The following is a 19471-nucleotide window of genomic DNA, read 5'->3' as shown; positions in this document are numbered from 1 at the left end:
GATAAATAGACAGATAAAATAAATTTTGTGGTAGACTGAAAAAGGTCCCCCAAAAATATCCACATCCTAATTCCTGGAACCTGTGAATGTTAAATTGTATGGCAAAAGCAACTTTGAATATGTGATTGAGAATTTTGAGATTGGGAGAGTGTCCTGGATTATCCAGGAAGGCCATAATTGTAAACACAAATGTCCTTATAAGAGTGAGGCAGAGGGAGATTTTACTTCAGAAGAGCAAAAGTTTATGTGGCTACTAGCTTTGAAGATGGAGGAAGGGGCCATGAGCATGTAATGCAAGAAATGCATCATTAGAAGTTGGAAAAGGCAAGGAAACAGATTTTTTCCTAGAGCTTCCCTAGGGAATGTAGCCCTCCTAATACCTGTTTTAGCCAAGTCAAACTCATTTTGAACTTCTGGCCTCCAAACTTGTAAGAGAATAAATTTCTGTTGCTTCAAGCCACTAGTTTTGTGGTATTTGCCACAGCAGCAATCAGAAACTAATACATATATACATGTGTACATATATATCCTTTTGCAAAATTGTTGCAAAGACTAAATAATGGCTGATTTTCCTTTCAAAGTTTATTAAATAAGAAAATGTCTGTAAAAGTACTAAGCACAGTGGCAATAAACTTTACAAAGGCTATTGTATCTGGGCTTAGTCACTTTATAGATGAGTTATAATCTCAAAAAGACTGAGATATCTATTCTCACCATCACAATCAGTTTAAGGGAATGTAATTTTTAATTTAATTAATTTTTAAATTATATTTTGCAGAACTTATATTCAGATGTCAACATAGTCCTTGATGAAAAAGACTCTGATACAGTAGATTACTTTATAGCTTTTCTAACATTTTTTATATAACTGATAGACAAATTAACTATTAATAACCTACACTACTTCAGAATACATGTTTAGTAAAGAAGTTATTGTTACAGCTATACCAGAGTAATTGGAGGCATTTTATAATTTCTTGTGAAATTATACACTTTAATATTAAAGAGGAGCATGAAAAATAACCTTCCTCCAATCATGAGTGCACAAGGTAACAGAGCATGAATGAAAAATGCTTCATTTGTATAAGCACAAAGTGAATAATGATAAAATGAATATAGTAGTTAGGTGTACAACTACCCAATTTATGAGTACATGTGTATATACATTCACAAATGAGACATGTCCTGGTATATAGTTTGTTAAGCTTATGGTTTTTAAAACTTGGCTCTTACTCTTTTTCAGAATTAGATGGCTGGTTTCTAGGAAACAATTTGAAAACAGAATAAAACTTCTACAGCTTGGATTTATTTCGGCAACCGTACACCAGAGGATAGAAGTGTCCTTTTGCAGAACATACTTCAGTGATAGAACAATTCAGGCAATAAAAAGATTATACCTAGGTTCTTTTTATCTCATTTCTTCATATATTGATGGAATAACATCAGGAGCAAAACAGACATGAAAAAACAGTATGTGATCTTTTCAAAATATGTCCGTTAAGTCTAAATCCAATCTAATTCTAGTAAAACATGATGGAACTAGTGATTTATATAACATTATTATATATAATAATCTAATGCAACTGTGAATAAACTGTAAATAAATGTACTGGAAAAATCAACATAAAAAAATACATGAGGCCTATTCTTTCCAAACCCCATCCAGAAAAGAGTCAATCTGCATGCATAGACTCTTCTCTGACTACTTAGGGAATGAAATGTTCTCATTATATTCACTATGCTAAAGATATATACGACTTCCACTTATGGCCAAGATGGAGTAAAAGAGATCAGATTTACCATCCTACCTGAAACAATTCAAAATCCAGACAAAATGTATGACACAATGTTCTAATAAAATTGGAATCAGGCAACAAAGGGCAGTGATCCCAGGAGAAATAAACAAATGATGAGAGCCCTACAACTGACTCAGCTTACTGCCCTGAGAGTTTCCAGACCACAGTGCAGAGAAAGGGAATCCCGGTGGAGCCTTGTAAATTCCCTAAGTTGAAGAAATGAAACTGAGTCTAAAAAGATCAAAGCAGTTAGAGTTCGGATGACGCAGTACTGAAGTATAGAAAAAGAGCTGAACAGAAAGAACTCCAGAGATCGCCAGAGGGTACCACTTGAGATTCAGTAGAGTACTGATCAGCACACACACGTAAGGAAACAACTCAAGGCTGGCGAAAGAATTCTCTAAAAGGATTAGTGGAAGTGGTACCTGGCATTCACACAGGGTTGAGTGGGAACAGTTCCTGATGCTATCAGCCAGACTGGAAAACTTCATAATTCATGGGACACTGGGTAGAATGCTCAAAAGAATTTGGCCTCAGTAGTGGGGAAATCAGACCTAGAATAAACATTGCTTAGGTCCTACTCAACAATTCTAAAAAGCAAGACCCAAAAGGATCAAATTACTTTCAAGTAACTTAACTACATACAAGAAAAAAGCTTAAGAATATTTGTAATAATACAAAAGCTTCTAGTAACCAACAAGGTAAAATTCACATGTCTGGAATCCAAAAAAAAATTACCAGGTTTGCAAAGAAACAGAAAAAGACAACTCTTAATGAAGAGAAAAATCAATCAAAACCAATTCGAAACTGACACAGAATTGGCATAAAGAAGTCGTTATTTATGACTGTATTTCATACATTCAAAAGTTATAGACAGGTAAGATATAAAAAAGATATTAAAGATATAATGAAGACCCAAGTTGAACTTCTAAAGATGAAAATTATTATGCATTAAATGAAAAATATAATGAATGAAATTTATTGCAGATTATATATTGTAGCTTCTAACTTAAGAAAATAAGAAAAAAGAGCAAATAAAAAACCCAACTAAGTAGAAGAAGAGAAATAATAAAGACCAGAGAGAAAACCAATGAAAGGGAAATAAGAAAAACAAGAGAAAAAAATCAATAAACCTAAATGCTGGTTCTTTAGAAAAATCAATAAAATTGACATGTTTTCCTAAAGGGCCAAATAGTAAATATTTTAGGTTTTGTAAGCCAATAGGCAAAATCAAGACTATTACATAGGTACATATATAACATTTAAAATGTAACCATTTAAAAATGTAAAATCATTCTTAGCTTGCAGCTATATAAAGGCTGGTAGGATTTGGCCCATGAACCATAGTTTGCTCTGGCCAGACTAATCAGGAAACATACAGGAAATACTTCCCAAGTCATTATATGAAGCCAGTATTATCCTGATGTCAAAAAAAGAAAAAGATATTACATTAATAGCTCTTCTAATCATAAAACAATCTAATATTCTTAGGATAATGTCTAGATAGTCATGACATATTTTTTAATACATTGCTATGTTTATGAATTTTATCATTTAGGATTTTTAAAAGTTTATAATTGAATTGGCCTTTAAATTTCCTTTTTTTTTAAATTAACCCTGTCTATTTTTATATCAATCTTACATTAATCTCAGGAATAGAATTTTAGAAGTTTTTCTCTTTTTATATTTTCTGGAAAACTTCTATTCAGGTACTATTTTATGAAGATCTATAAAACTCATATATAAAAATGTGCAGACCTAGAGTTTTTTTAATTCAGTAGATTTTTGACTACTAATAAAATTTCTGTATCTTCTTGAATCTATTTTGGTAATTTAATTCTAGAAATTATTTATTTTTTCTGTGTGTTTAAACTAAGTGCCTGAAAATGTTCATCGTGTTTTGTGATGAGTTTTAAAATTTTTTATGTGTTTATGATTTCATTCTTAATATTGTTTATTTGTGCCTATGTTCTTTTTCTTAATTAAGATCTTTATTCTCCTTAGCATTCATGGCATAATTGTTGAAAGTATATGAGAAAGGCAACCTGTTTTAGGTGATTATTAAATGCATTCCTGATAAGAAAAGTTTAATTTCTCAGAGGGCTGTATAATAATTCCTTTTAGGCTATAAAGCACTGCTTTTTCATATTCTGGCTGCAAAGCAGTAATTTATTGATTTTCATATTTTGGGTTAGACACACTAAATTCCTGAAGAATGGGGCTTATATTTGGGTCATAGAAGGGCAATCTGATAAGAGACATGGGGTTACATTATTTTCTGAGCTTTGCATATGTATTAGAAGCATTCTTTAATTAACAGCAGAAATATCCCTTGTAAATTAAAAATGGGTAGTTGCTCATCATTAATGGTATTTGACTCTCAACTTCTGGCATTACGTAATACAACAAAATTAGAATACAGCTATAAAAATATCAAGTGGAATGTCTTTTATTCAGAAGAAATTAATGATCATAGTTGCCCGATCCCTACCTAAATTTTTAGTCATTGTTATAGAGGAGTAAAGCTGCCAAAATAAGATCATTTCAACTGACAAAAGAAATTTAAATAAAAAAGAAAACAATCTATAAAGAGAATCAGTAATAGTGGCATCCTGTCCACAAACTACTAAGATTAACACAAATTTGTACCATTTATAAATATAAAAGAAACTGGCTGAAAATTGAATTATATTCAACGACTTGCAGAGGCTCACTTTTTTTTTTTTATTAGAACTTTAAGTGGCTACCCATGGGATTAAAACATGCCCAGCAAAAGCACAAGAAATAATTACATCTATTCAAATGTCAAGTTTTACAAGAGTCTGTCAAGTTAGACACATGGAAGAGCCAGGTCCTCTATCTGCTGAGAGAAAATATTTTATTATTCAAATTAATTGCTCCTTGTGTCTATACTTATCCATTTTACCTAACGTGTGCAAAAATTCAAAATAATTCATTTATAATTTTCCAACTACAACTTCCAGACTCAAAAAGAATATCGCATGGGATAATCTGTATCCAAATTCAGTTCTAAGATACTGTGATATCAATTAAATAAGTCTCTGGCTCAATTCTCTGAGGAAATTGTGTCCATGTTTACTTTGACAAGTGTAAACTAGACCATTCTTTTATCATCCAGCAGTCAGAAACAGAACAATGTAGACTGAATAGCTGTCCATGCTTACTTCAAATGCATTAAAAGAAGGGATTATGCAGAAAACTTATAAAACAGGGTAATGAGTTTTAATAATTCAAGGTTCTACCTCCAGATTTTTTTTTGATAGAAATGTATTTCTTTACTTATGTGCTTGTTCAGTGTACTACTACTTTTTTGTAAATCTTATTTACTTAGAGTTTAACTGAAAATATAATACATGAGTAGAGTTGTTTTCGTTTTTCACTTTAAGGTACAAAATTATACATAATGAATGACGAGTCTGGTCCCCAAGAACCCTCAGTAGAGGCAATCACTGTTAGTGTCTTATGCATTCTTCTACAAATGTTTTATATATTTTAGCAGCTGCAGAATTTTCATCTCGTGAAGACTCACTATCTATTAACCCATCCCCAACTGATGTTTATTTAACATGTTTCCGTAACTACTTATTTCGTTTAAGGGCTTGTCTCTCTGCTACATTCAAATTTGTGAGAGAACTATTCTATACCTAGCACCTGACACATTCTCTGACACATAGCAGTTGCTTCAAAAATATTTTTTGAATAAATGAAGGAACAAATAAACAAATCACCTACTATTTACCAGAGCTAGAAGGAAAAAGAAAACAAAGTGGAAAAGGCAGGAAAAAAATAACAAAGCTCTGTCATGTAACCAGCTAAGACTGGTGAGAAGTGAAAATAGAGCATTTGTGAAATTGAAATATGAGTAAATAGACAATTCAACTTACATACTCTTTACAAGCTGAAGCTGTGCATTAGGAAATGAATACCCTTAAAGAAAGAAAATGCCCAAGATGCAACTTCTTGTGGGGAATTTAGACATATTATTCTAGGTTTACTTGGTTACAATGTGTACAATTCTGGCCCTATTATTGAATTACTCTACTTTTAAATTATATAGGTTTCTGAAGAAATTTTCTATACTACAGTGACATTTCTCAATAGTATTAGCTAACTTTCTTCATGTACTCAAAAGGACAAGAAACTTTGGTGAGAATATCTTCTGGGCACTGGATTTATAGTTGATTGCTAAATTTTTGTCAGAGTTTATGTACTAAGTAGACCTGATAAAGTATTATTGGAAATCGCTCTTACAAATAAAGAAAGCAATCAATGGTTTTATTAAGAAATGGAAAGATCTTTTTTATCTGCCAATTAACACAACTGCAAATGATAACCCTGCAATTATTAGTTTACTAAGTAAAGCAGAATACTTAGGACAAAAAAGTTGAAAAGGGACTTGTAAACCTGCACATCACAAAGCATCTCTGGATGTCCGGCCCAGGAATGTATCCTGAAATTCTTCTAAGTATAGGCTTCCTGCAACACAGTTCTAAGGCCTTTATATGACACAGGCCCAACACATGTAGATTGCTTATCATCCCATATCAGTCATTCCCTAAGCATGAGTAAGAATTTAGAATATTTCTGAAAATACTCATAACCAAACCAAGAAACACATAAGTTAACAAAAAGGAACTTTTGTCTCCTTTCAAGCACACCTTCAATTTTTAAGAAATGCTTTAAGATAAAGATGAGACAAAGTTAAACCACTGTTAAAAGTACACGTGGAGAGAAGGGAGGAAACACAATTAATTCTCAATGGGTTTGAGTTATTTTCTTTTCTTATCTTCTCCTGTAATTTCTTTTCAGAAAAATGATTATCTTATTTATATGCCTGATACTAGAGTGAACACCACATTCTGAAAACGTTTTTTTTCTATTTAACACTGATGACTAGGTCTGTTTTTGCTTGTTTCTCATTTATAAGATGAAAAACTGAGCTCAGTCGAAAATTACGTTTTGTGTTCAGAGGCTCACAAATAAATTTTTGTTCCAAAAACCATTAAAATATTTGTAAATTTTTACTTAACTTCTAAATAAAATATATCTTCAAATAATATTTCAGTCTTTGGACCAGTAAAACATTTATGAAATTCAATTAAATAAGTTGAAATGGAGAAATGAGGAAAAGACCTCTATCAAAAAAGAAAATACTCAAAGATAAATTAGTCTAGATTTAAATAGATGTATACATATACTCTTTTCTCCACCAAAACAAGGATGTATACAAATGTACAGATACACAGATATATCCAAAAGCAGAAACATGTACAATTATATTCATAATAGAACTCTTTTAAATTAAAGAAGTTGATAGATTTCTATGATTATAATGTTTTTAATGTAAGGGCAGGGCACATTAGTCCAGATGAATGCTTATCACCAAACTGCTAGTCCCTAAAGACTCAAGTTTACTAAGCAAGTGCTTCAGTTTTTTTTTTTAAATTTATTCCTTACTCTTGTTTGTTCTTACAACAATAATGAAAACAATAATAATACAGTAATAACAGCTATTATATGTACGCAATTCCCATTGTATTCAAAGCAATATGTTTAGCATTTAATATACATTATTTCATTTGCAACAAATCACAATAACCCAACTCACAATAACCTTGAAAAAAGAGGTAGAAAACAGGCTCAGAGGCAACTTTGCTCAAGATTACAAAAAGCTCATAAATGGTGTAGCCAGAGTTGAAATACAGACTTTTATTTTTCTTTATTCCTGTTAGCAGAATACATTTTTTAAAAAGGAAAAAAAAAAAAAAGCACTAAGAACAAATTCACTATGAGATGGCATGAGTTATAAATACCTGACTCAGTGTTACCCTGATCTATTTGTCCATATTGGTCAGTGCTGCTACAGCCAGTTATCCTCAGTGTTTTAAGATAGGTGTTCAGAGTTTTCAGGTCTCCAAAGAAAAATTCTGTTACACTATAATGGACTTTATCCCCTGTCAAACTACTCTGAGATATGCATCTTTCTGATAAGTGTGAATAAATCAGATGACTCCATTACCATCACTGAAAAGATCACTCACATCGGTACCATTTTTTTTTTTCCTTGACCGGTAAGGGAATCGCAACCCTCGGCGTGGTGTGGTCCACACTACGCTCAGCCAGTGAGCGCACCAGCCATCCCTCTATAGGATCCGAACCCGTGGCCTCGGCGCTACCAGAGCCGCACTCTCCTGAGTGAGGCACAGGGCCAGCCCACATTGGTACCTTTTTAACAGCTGGCTGGGTATATCATCTAGAGCAGCAAGCAGTACAGAGATTAAAACTATAGGTTTTAGAGGAAGATAGACCTTGATAAGAATCTTACCATTTATTAGCTGTGTGACTGTAGGCAAGTTATTTAACCTTTCTAAGCCCGTTTCCTTATCTGTACTATTAAAATAACAATAATACCACAAAGACTTATTTTGAGGACTAAATGCTCCAAAATAGCAGGGATTCAAAGAAATGCTACCTATTAACATTTTTATTGTGTTCTATTATGGAGCAGCACAGAATACTGTGGAATATCTTTATGGTATATTCCTAAAATTTTATAAAGATTATAAAGAATATGATGATAGCTTCCTTTTATGAATTATGCTGCTGAGCAAACCAGGATGAATGGTCTACAAAAAAAGTTAATAAAATTCTACATATCACAGTTAAGTGTTTAGATATGGAAAACTCAATAGACTAGAATATAGAAAGTCCTATGAGAGAAAACAATATTAATTTTTAAATACCAATTTTAAACTATAATTTTTTTTTAAAAAGAATCTCTTATGATATCAAATAATTGTGTAGTTGATATTCTTGAGGGTATGTTTTCTTATCACGCTATCTAGGAGATGTTAATTGAAAACCATCTTAAAAATAAATAAGATTTAGTAACTTCCCTAGTTATCCTGCAAAGCCATACCATAGTCTCCTAGAAAAATCTGTTTTGTTTTTTGTTTTTTTGTTGTTTGTTTGTTTGTTTTTCTGACCGGTCCTCAGCGCGGTGTTGTCTGCACCACGCTCAGCCAGTGAGCGCACCGGCCATCCCTATATAGGATCCGAACCGGCGGCCTCGTCGCTACCAGTGCTGCACTCTCCCAAGTGAGCCACGAGGCTGGCCCTCCTAGAAAAAGCTGAAGGAGAAGGAAAGAAAGATGACTCTTAAAACTTATAGCAACATTAAAATTGCTGACCATATAAGAAAGGAAGACAATCCTTCTCCAGAACAATAGGCTGGATAACTGCTGTAAATTAACAGCTTTGAAAAGAATGCCGTATAAATTATATGACAATGCCAAGAGGTCTAACTAAACATTGCTGCTGTCAAAGCAATGATAATTACTGTATTTAATCTTCAAACTATGCACACTCACACTTAAGTTAAAAATGTGGTTCTCATATAGTAGACCTATATTTAAAATCATAACACAACAAAATTACAACTTTCTATTTTGCATGTGTATATGCATGTGTTCATCTCTGTGTACAATTTATTTAATCCAGCTAAAAAAAAAAATCACTCCAAAAGGGCAAAAAAATTAACAAAGCCTAAAGAGAACAAAAATTAATCTTCAGTTCTACTGACAAAGGTGATAGACTCCAGATCACCAGTGTCACGTCATTATACAAATTTCATTTCCATTGTTATTATATAAATTTACATTTCCTGGACTAGATGATTTTATACTGATCCTCTAAGAAACAGTTATTTTTTTATCAGCCAGAACAGTAATATTTTAAACTAGAGCTGAAAGAAGAGAATGTTGTGAAAGATAAATAAATCACTCCTACCATGTTCTTTAATAAAGAATATGCGTCAATTCCTTTTAATTCAAAGTGGCCTTTCTTCTCAAAATCATTTTATTGATTTTAAAATAAAGTTCTAAACAAGACTGAGGTATATCATGGAAATGAGGAAACGAAAAACTTCACTTTTATGGAAGATAAAATGAACCGTGGAAATGAATAAATTTTCTTCATCATTACACCTCAGAAAATAAATTCTAATATTTTTAGATCATATTAAAATAGTTAAATAGACACAAGAAAAGTCCCTATCTAAATATTTTTGAAATTATGCTAGCTGATGGCATTCTGGTTATTATATCCCCTCATGTTAACCATATTCAGACACTTTCAGGACATTTAGGGGTTATTAATTAATAAACAGTGAATATTAGGTGCTAGATAAATACCATTAACAAAGATTGCATTCTTATGTATCAAATGAAATTTATATTTTAAGAATTCACATTTGAAAGTGGTTTTTCACTTTATTTTCTAATTACTTTTAATGGTGCTTTCTTAAAAGTCTAATTTGGCACTGTGAAATTTGCTAGAAAAGAATCACTTAGAAAAGCATATCATTTCACGACTATTTTAATTTCTGTAATTAATTTCACATTCCCTTACATGGATATTCTGCAGACAATTTTAATCTACATCCTCACTCTGTAAAATATAGAATCTGCAGTGTTCATGATAAAATTTTGAATGTTTCAAGAGCAAAAGAAAATCTGGTTTGTTTCCTAAAACAATTTTCCCTGTTTCAAAATAAATGCAGTAGATTGCCCACTTAACTTCAAGACTCATTGTAGTTAAGTTACATTATTATTAATAAAACTAGTGGATATTTTCCTTACTCTACTCTTTTCAGTTAAAAAAAAAAGTAAATAAAAGGTATACAGCATAAAGACTCACAAAAGAAGTGGACTCCAAGAAGTGGATTGTGTATCACAGTGGTTCAAGGAAATGAGTCAAGAAAAAAATATGGTAAACATTAACAGGCAATCTATGGAATTATGCTTGAGATTATTAACATTATTGAAGCCTGAAAGGATTGACCAATTACCTGAAGACTAGTAGAAGGAAACTAAGCTGGATGCATGACATGATCTCAGAGGATGAGAAGGAAATGGGAAATAAATTACCAAAACACCACACACAGAACCTGCTCTTTAGAGACTATGCCCTCATAAACCCTGTGCACTATTGATTCTATCAGTGCTGTCACTTACAGGAATGTATCCTTCCCTAAGGAGTTATCTCTATCACCTTTCTAAATGTTGTTTCTGGAATCCCAAGTTAAACATCCCACTCATTTAAGCCAATCACTCTGCTTTCTAATATAATCTATAAAGGATCTCCAATGACTCATAGCCTCAATATGGCCTCAGAGTACTGTAACCTCCTTATATCTGATCTTTGGCTCCAAGTGAAATACTAATTTAATTTTATTCAAATAAGCATTTGCTGTGAGCTTTATTTGTACCTGACACTGGGACAAATAGGTAAGACATAGATCCTACCCTTATCCTACACTTAACAAGCTCACTGTCGAGGAAGGAAAAGTAGGCAAGTAAGCAAACAATTACAATCCAATGTGAAAAGTGCAGTAGCAAATTTGAGTGTAAGTAGCAGAGGGGAGGAAGTGATTAACACTGTGGACTGAGTAGATAGATTGAGAATGGGTAAAGGTGGCTTTACAGAGAAGACAATGGAAGAGTGTTTTAAAGCGTAACCTAGAAATAGGCTGAAGTGAGTAGAAAGCCTTATAGGCAGAAAGAATAGCATGTGCAAAGGATTGGTGGTGTGAAATGGAATAGCAGAGCAGTAGTACTGCTGATCTTAGAGTGGGAGTGGTGGAAGTTGAAGGCAAAGAGGTTGGTGGGAGCCAGTAGAGAAGTTATGCCATGAAAAGTTCAAATTTCTTTTACTGTATGCAACGGGGAGTCACTGAAGGGCTTTAAACAAGTTGTGGCAAGATAAGGTTGTCAAGAATATTCATTTCAGCTATAGTGTATAGAAAATGGAAAAGAGGAAAGGAAACGGATTAGATACTACGGCAGAAGACAGTGAGATCTCTAGTCATCTTACTATGGCTGGAGATGTTGAGGAATTGGATAGCTTACTGGATAGGATGGATCAGAGAAACAGTACCTTCATGCTTCCCTTCCTCTATAATAAGTCCATGGTATAGTTATCAAAAACAATAGAAGTGGAAAGAAATAATGTTCAAGAAATAAAGGAAAAGTGCTGGGATTTCAGGAGCTTCCCTCTCTAATCAATTCAGAGAATCATATTCCTAAATGAAATCAAGGATACTCCCTTTAAATTACAGTAGACAAATCTTTTAGGTTAACAATGAATGGGGGAGGGGAGGGCAATCAGGTTTTTTTTCTTCACAAACATAACATTTAATTTTTTTAAATGGTCCAGAAATCTAATGTTTAAAAAAACAGATAATTCTGATGATCAGATTTTGAATCACAGATTCTGAAACTAACATGAAAGAATGCAAAAGAAAATAAGGACAGGTTAATAAAATACGTCTAAATTAATTATATCATATACTGGTGGTTCATAATGCCTGTCTTCTTTGGAACTTAGCTGAGAGCCACAAAGTGAGCCAAATAATCTTCTGAGTAATCTTGGTGGAACTGAATCCAGCCCTGGTAAGCAATAGTGAATACTTACTCTTAAGAACAAAAAAGATATCCTAAAAATACTCAAGGGACTTCTTATGTTTTCTGACTTCTGACTATTCCTATCCAATTAAATAAAAAGAGATATAATTTGTTAAACATGATTGACTTTCATCTGAAAAACAAAAAGCACTTTATAAATATGACCATTTTATCATTGCTAAAGAATTCTGGAAGACACAGTGAAGATATGCTGTAGCACCATGTGAAAGATAATATAATTAAAACAGAATTAAGGACAATCCACCCCAAAATATGCCAATTTAGTATACTGATTATTTCAAGCTGAAAGCATTTGAGAACTATAGTTGCAGAAAGGCTATCTGACCTGTCCCTTCCTACATGTAGCAAGCCATAAAAATTCATTTGAGAAGATGCCTTCCCTATACCAGGGCAAGAAAGTAGCCCTTATTACCAGAGACTGGGGATTGTTGCAGCAACAAACCCGTACAAATAAACTTACTGATGTAACCCTTATCTTCCGCTAGCTTTACCCCCATTTCCCCCAATATGTCTTCTAGTGACTTCCCTAGAATTTACTGCCCCTAACACAAATCCCTTGTCCTGTCATTTCTTTACATATTTATCGTTCTTTGTCTAAAAAGTATAAAAGCTTGCTGCTTTAGCCATTCCTTTGGATCTTTACTCTCTCATGAGGGTCCCCATGTACATGTAAAATTAATAAAACTTGTACACTTTACTCCTGTTAATCTGTCCTGTGTCAATTATATTCCTAGACCGAGCTGAAGGTCCCACTTAGGAATTAAGATGGGTAAGAGGTGATCTTTAGCCTCCCCTATAATTGCAAATTTTATCTGTTGCTTGGAGGAGGAGGAGGAAAAGGAGGAGGAAGAAGAAGAGGAGGAGGAAAAGGAAAAATAAGAAGTAGAAAGGAAAGATGGACAAAACATCCAGGATATCCACAAATAATAATCCTCTACTTAGAGAGCAGCTACCGTGTGTTATTCAACTCCATGAACATGGCTTGGTCCAGTCCAAGTGCTGACACATAGTGAGTGCTCAAGAAATATATACCCAATGAATGATGCATTAAAGAATGATTAGAGATAGAAGTTTCCCAACAAGTAAAAGACAGGAATACTCTCCACAAAAAATAGAAATACATGAAATGCTTTGTTCCCAATGTTGACAACACACAGGCTCAAAAAAAGTTTCAATAAATCAACAGACAGCAGATCCATCAGTATTATAAGGGGAGAAGGTGATTAAATATGGATGAAAACTTCTGAGGTTGTAGTCTGGAGGATACTCCAAAATGAAATTCTCTTTAGTATCATTATTAGACAAAACTAAGCTATTTGCATAAAATGACATTCTTTAAATGCAAGCCTAGTATCACATCCCCTGGTAGAGTCCTCTTTTGCTTTCCACCACAAGCTGAAGTTTGAACAAACCCTTTACACCTTTGATAATTAAGGAAGACCTCATCACTTACGTATTCATTTTCTCAGAGAACACAATTAATTCCCTTTATAAGAAGCCATTGCTTGAACGAAGGGAAAAAAATAGGTCATAGGTCAGTTTTCCATTTCCCCCCATCCCCCAAAAACAGTCATTTTTTTGGTCCATAAATTTAAATTATATACTTTATTTTAAGTCACACAATCATTTTTTGTGTGTAAACTATTTTCCAGCAGAGGAACAATTATAACACAACCAAAGTGAAAACCCTCATATACCAGGGTACTTCAGAAAGTTTGTGGAAAGATACAATTAAAAGATAATACTAATCTTTCCATGAATTTTTTGTTTTTGCATTTTTGGGGGGGGGTATTTGTTTGTATTTTGGCAGCAGGGACATACAGGGATCCTTCACCTTAGTGTTATCAACACCACACTCTAACCAACTGAGCTAACTGGTCAACCCTTTCATGAACTTCTGAACTAATCTCTTATATACAAATTCAGCATAGTTTTAAAAAGAAAGCTGGAAAAAACCCAATTGTACATATGGCTGCAAATGCACAAAGTTTCAAAACAGCCTTTGTAATTAATCCCTCAGTTAACAACCAACTGGAAACTTCCTGAAGAACTAGAAGGTGAGATCTAGAATCTTTTATTTTCAGTTAAAAAAAGAATTGGTTATCTTGCAATAGATTTTACACCTTTTTAGTTACAACCAACCCATGCAAAGAATTATTGCAATTAACCTGTGACTTGCCTGCAGTGTTAATTGCATCAGTAAAGCATGCTGCTACTAGATTATAGATTATAGATTACAACAAAAAGCCTGCTTTAACAGGACACATTTCTCTTGGTTTATGTACCAGAATATTTTAAGAGAAAGGTGAAAACTAATTTTCAGCTGAGATATTAAAGATGGGGCTCACTTCATAAAGCATTCTAGCTTCAAGCTATACTACCTGAGAGGTTAAGACCAACATTCTCTTCAGCTTCTCTTCATGTCACCAATGAAAAAAAAAAAGATCATCTGTTTACAAAATCGCAATCATAATAACACTAGCTAACATTTAATAACTTAACTGCTTTTCATCCAACAGTATCAAGCTCCTTTGCCAATGCTAACTCAGCTACACAAAACTCACTGAGGTAAGCATTGTTAACAACTGAAGGTTAATCCTTTCAAAGACTTGGATTTTTCTTGTATATTATCTTGCTGTCTAACTGAGGTGTAATACAGTTGTCAGTACAAGGGAGTTGAAGTTCAAAGATATAATGTATTATAAGCTCTCAGAAGTAGAATTTCATGCCCCTTTGATATTCTTAAATACTGTACTTCAATTGAAACCTGAACTAAATATCAACTTTTTTTTTTTTGCCTTTCATTGAAAATAATCAAAATAGGCCAAGAGAAAGCAATACAGACCATTAATACCAAGTCCAATGGTAAATTTGAGTTTCTCAACATTAAAATGGGAAAATTTAAAACTAACTCCACATTCAAGTAACTTCAATATATTCATACAACGGTTCTTATGAGGAAACAATTAACCTTTTGCACAAAAACTTCTAGGCTTTTTTTCCCAAAGTGTCAACAAAGTACTTTTAATTTTCTTCCATTACTATAGAACACTATATAATAGGTGTGTGTTTTTTAAACAAAATATAGATTTTTAAAAACCCCAAACTGAAGAACGTAACATTTTCCCAAGTCAATACAGAAATGTTTTTGTTTTTCCACTATAATAAAATGACAGACAAGTAAAATCCCCAAAATACAGCAATAACACCGTTTCTTTTCCCCATGGAGATTTTTTATCCAGGCAGATGGAGTGACAGAAGGTGAAAGAACATTACTATCCTTTGCCCTCAGGCATATAATAGCAGCCCGAAGTATGAAACCTATTTCTAAAAAATACCGGGAGACTTAGAAAAACAACAGTTTAAGGAGAACTTCACTGAACCCTCAAGTTACATGGTAGTGTTTTAGAACCTTTTATTTTGTCTACTGTAAGAATTAGAGTTAGGTTTTTACTGTGTTCCCACTTTAAAAAAGGGCTGCAGTTCTCTCCTATACCTAACGTATCCCATACACCAATCCACATTTAGGTAATGGATGAATGACACATTGGGTTCTAACATGTTATCATGTTAGAATGTTTGCACATGTTAGAATGTTTTAATACGTGTTTTAAGAGCACCTGTTCTATATAGATAAGTTTGCCTTAGTAAAATATTTCAGCCTATTTTACACACACACACACACACAGAACCTATTATTGGTTCTGTTTATGACACACTGTAGCTCTATATACTACTACCCTAGAAACATATTAATTCCTATCTATTACTGCTTGTGCAAGAGAGTAAATGATAGTAAACAAAGAAAGACTCAGAAGACTTAGACTACTGACCGGGCTATAAATAAACTAAATATTTCACTTAAGTCATGTTATTTCTGGGCCTCACATTTTTCATCTGTGAGAGTCATAACTTTTTCCTAAATTAATAAAAATTTACTATTTTTGTAAAAATTAGTACATCCTCTAAAAGGATTAAAGTGATAAAAAAGTATGTAGGGAAAAAACACCTCATACACTGGTACAGAGAAATAACTATCATTTATAATAATATTCTAGCCATTTCAGTGCATATGTGGAAATGAATAAAAAAGCTTTTATTAAAAATTACAGGATATTATCAGTGATTTTTAATTATAAATACATTTAATTTTAACTGAATTTAATAGAAGCACAAATTCAGTGAAAATACATGAATTCCTCATTTTAAATGAATATTTTCTAAAAGATCTAGGGTTAAAAAATTGTGAAAAACATTAATAGACTAAAGTAATTATATCCTTTATAAGTATATTTTTAATTTTAGATGTTACTAACCAAAACATGAGAACATCCACTTCCTACTCCAAGTTTTGTTGGCATGTTATTTTTCACTGTCAAACTTTATAATAAACATATTAGATTCCACAATCATAATTTACATAAATATCTAGTATTTCATATTAAATGGTGTCACTTACAATTTTGCTATTAATTTATCTATCAATTGGCTCAATTTCATAATAATAGGTATGGGAAATCATGGATATTTGGGAATGTCTGCTTGCTGAATTTATACTTAGATGGTACCTTGGCTAGGAACAATATTTCTTGATCATATTTTCTTTATTTCAGAAGTGTATAGAGATTGCTACATTGGTTTCTGGCATTGACTGTTCTAGGGAAGAAGTTTACTTAAAATCTGATTTCCCCCTCTTTGAAATGATATGCTCTTCTCCCTGGATACCTGGAGAAACATGAAAGTTCTATCATTTAACCTAGATATGCCAAGTAATCAAAATTCATAGAACCCAAAATATTATTTTGGCTTGAGTATTTAATTGTTTATTCTTTTCAGGGAAAACTTATCTATCTTTGAATCATTTTTCTCTTCCACATTCTACATTCCCTACGCAATTACCTTAATGCTGGATCTTTGCTGTTCCTCCATATTTATTTTATTCTATGTGTTTTAATCTATTGTTTTATCATCTATACGCTCTGTAATTATGTCAAGCTTTTCTCCAATGTTAATAATTTAATTTTAGCTATTGTGTCTCTACCTTGCTATTTCTATTTTATTTACTGTTTCAGTAATTATGTTTCAAGATACCATGCAAAAAGATTCTTTCTGGTGCAAGCCTACCTGACTTCCATATGTTAGGTCCTGTCAGCTTTGAGGAAATCAGGAGAGACATTATTTCCAAAGGAAACTATGCTAACCAGATATGCCTGCCACTCCCCAAACTTCACTATTGTGTAACAACTTATGGAAAATCCCTTTATTTATATTTACTTTTTCCCCCTTTGTATTTCCTTCTTTTTTTGCTCCTTGTCTAAAGGTATAATAAAAAATACAAGTAATTGTAGTTGCATCAAAAAGGGGAATAGCTTAAAATATCCATATTTTTACAATACTGTTCATGTTACTTCCTATTATTTCATATTAATATAGGCAGATCTTTACCCTGGCTATCATTTCAAATCAGCCATTCTACAGGTTAGAGAATTATAAAAGAGAAAGAGACAGAGAGGTGGACGGGGAGGGGAAGGGAGAGGGGAGGAGAGAATGAGAGCAAGAAAGGAGGAGAGGAGGGAGAGAAGAGGAGGAGAGGAGGGAGCAAACATGCACAAACATCTTAACAGTTGAGTTGGAAAGCAAATGAAATAGAATTGTTTTTAAATAAATTAATTTAACCAAGTAATGTATAAATAATTAGGAATATCTATTAAAACAATTAAATGTTCAGATTAAATATATTCCCAAACTGTAAAATGTTACTTTATAACCGACGGTGACATCATAAGGTCTAACAGTTGTCTTGAAGTTCAGAGGCTTGAGTTCTACTCTTTGCTCTGTCATGAACTAGCTGTAGCTGTATCACCTTGGGGGAAATATTCAGTAAGCCATCTAATATACAGTTTATTTAGCTATTAAAAAGAAAGAGTTGACAGAGATGGCCGTTAAAGCCCTTTTCAGTTCTCAAATTCTATGAACATGTAACAAAATTATGGTACCAGCTAGGAGAGCCAGCTTATAAGATGGCCCCCAATGATTCTCACCTCCTGGTGTGCACTCTCTTATGGTCCATTATCACAATGAACAGAGATGACCTGTGTAGTAACCACTTTGATACTGCATAATGCTGTAGTGTGACTTCTAATGTAGATCACAAAAGACATTGAAGCTCCTGCCTTGCTCTCTTGAAATCACTTGTTCTGGGGGTAGCCAGATGCCACGCCATGAAACACCCAAATTAAATCTCGGGGAAATATTGTTACACAGTGATATGCTTTGAATAGTATATTTGTATTTTTTGCTCAGCATTGCTTTGGCTACGCGTGGTCTTTTATTGTTCCATATAAATGACTGGATAGTTTTTTCCATTTCTGAGAAAAATGTCTTTGGAATTTTGATGGGGATTGCATTGAATTTGTATATCACTTTGGGTAGTATGGACATTTTCACTATGTTGATTCTTCTAATCCAAGAGCATGGGATATCTTTCCATCTTCTTGTATCCTCTCTAATTTCTCTCAGCAGTGGTTTGTAGTTCTCATTATAGAGATTTTTCACCTCCTTGGTTAACTCAATTCCTAAGTATTTAATATTTTTGGTGGCTATTGTAAATGGGCAGGCTTTCTTGATTTCTCATTCTGCATGTTCACTATTGGAGAAAAGAAATGCTACTGATTTTTGTGTGTTGATTTTGTATCCTGCTACTGTGCTGAAATCATTTATCAATTCCAACAGTTTTTTTGTAGAGGTTTTAGGCTGTTCGATATATAGGATCATGTCATCTGCAAACAGGGACAGTTTGACTTCATCTTTTCCAATCTGGATGCCCTTTATTTCCTTCTCTTCTCTGATTGCTCTGGCTAGTACTTCCAACACTATGTTAAATAGGAGTGGTAAGAGTGGGCATCCTTGTCTAGTTCCTGTTCTTAAAGGAAAAGCTTTCAGCTTTTGCCCATTCAGGATGATATTGGCAGTGGGTTGCATAACACTACCTGACTTTAAGCTATACTACAAAGCTATAATAAGCAAAACAGTATGGTACTGGCATAAAAACAGACACACTGACCAATGGTAGAATAGAGAATCCAGAAATCAACCCACACACTTACTGCCAGCTGATCTTTGACAAAGGCACCAAGCCTATTCACTGGGGAAGGGACTGCCTCTTCAGCA

At 33.2% G+C, this 19471-nt stretch overlaps 1 protein-coding gene across 4 annotated transcripts in view; it reads right to left on the bottom strand.

Moving 5' to 3' along the window:
- The window catches only part of FUT8 (fucosyltransferase 8), a 332924-nt gene that overhangs the window by 133646 nt on the left and 179807 nt on the right, over positions 1 to 19471 (bottom strand). The window lies entirely within an intron of this gene.

Source organism: Cynocephalus volans, chromosome 3 (genome assembly GCF_027409185.1).
Source record: "Cynocephalus volans isolate mCynVol1 chromosome 3, mCynVol1.pri, whole genome shotgun sequence".
In the NCBI taxonomy this organism is placed as follows: Eukaryota; Metazoa; Chordata; class Mammalia; order Dermoptera; family Cynocephalidae; genus Cynocephalus; species Cynocephalus volans.
The sequence above is the reverse complement of the archived record's forward strand: the minus strand, read 5'-3'. Positions and strand labels throughout refer to the sequence as shown.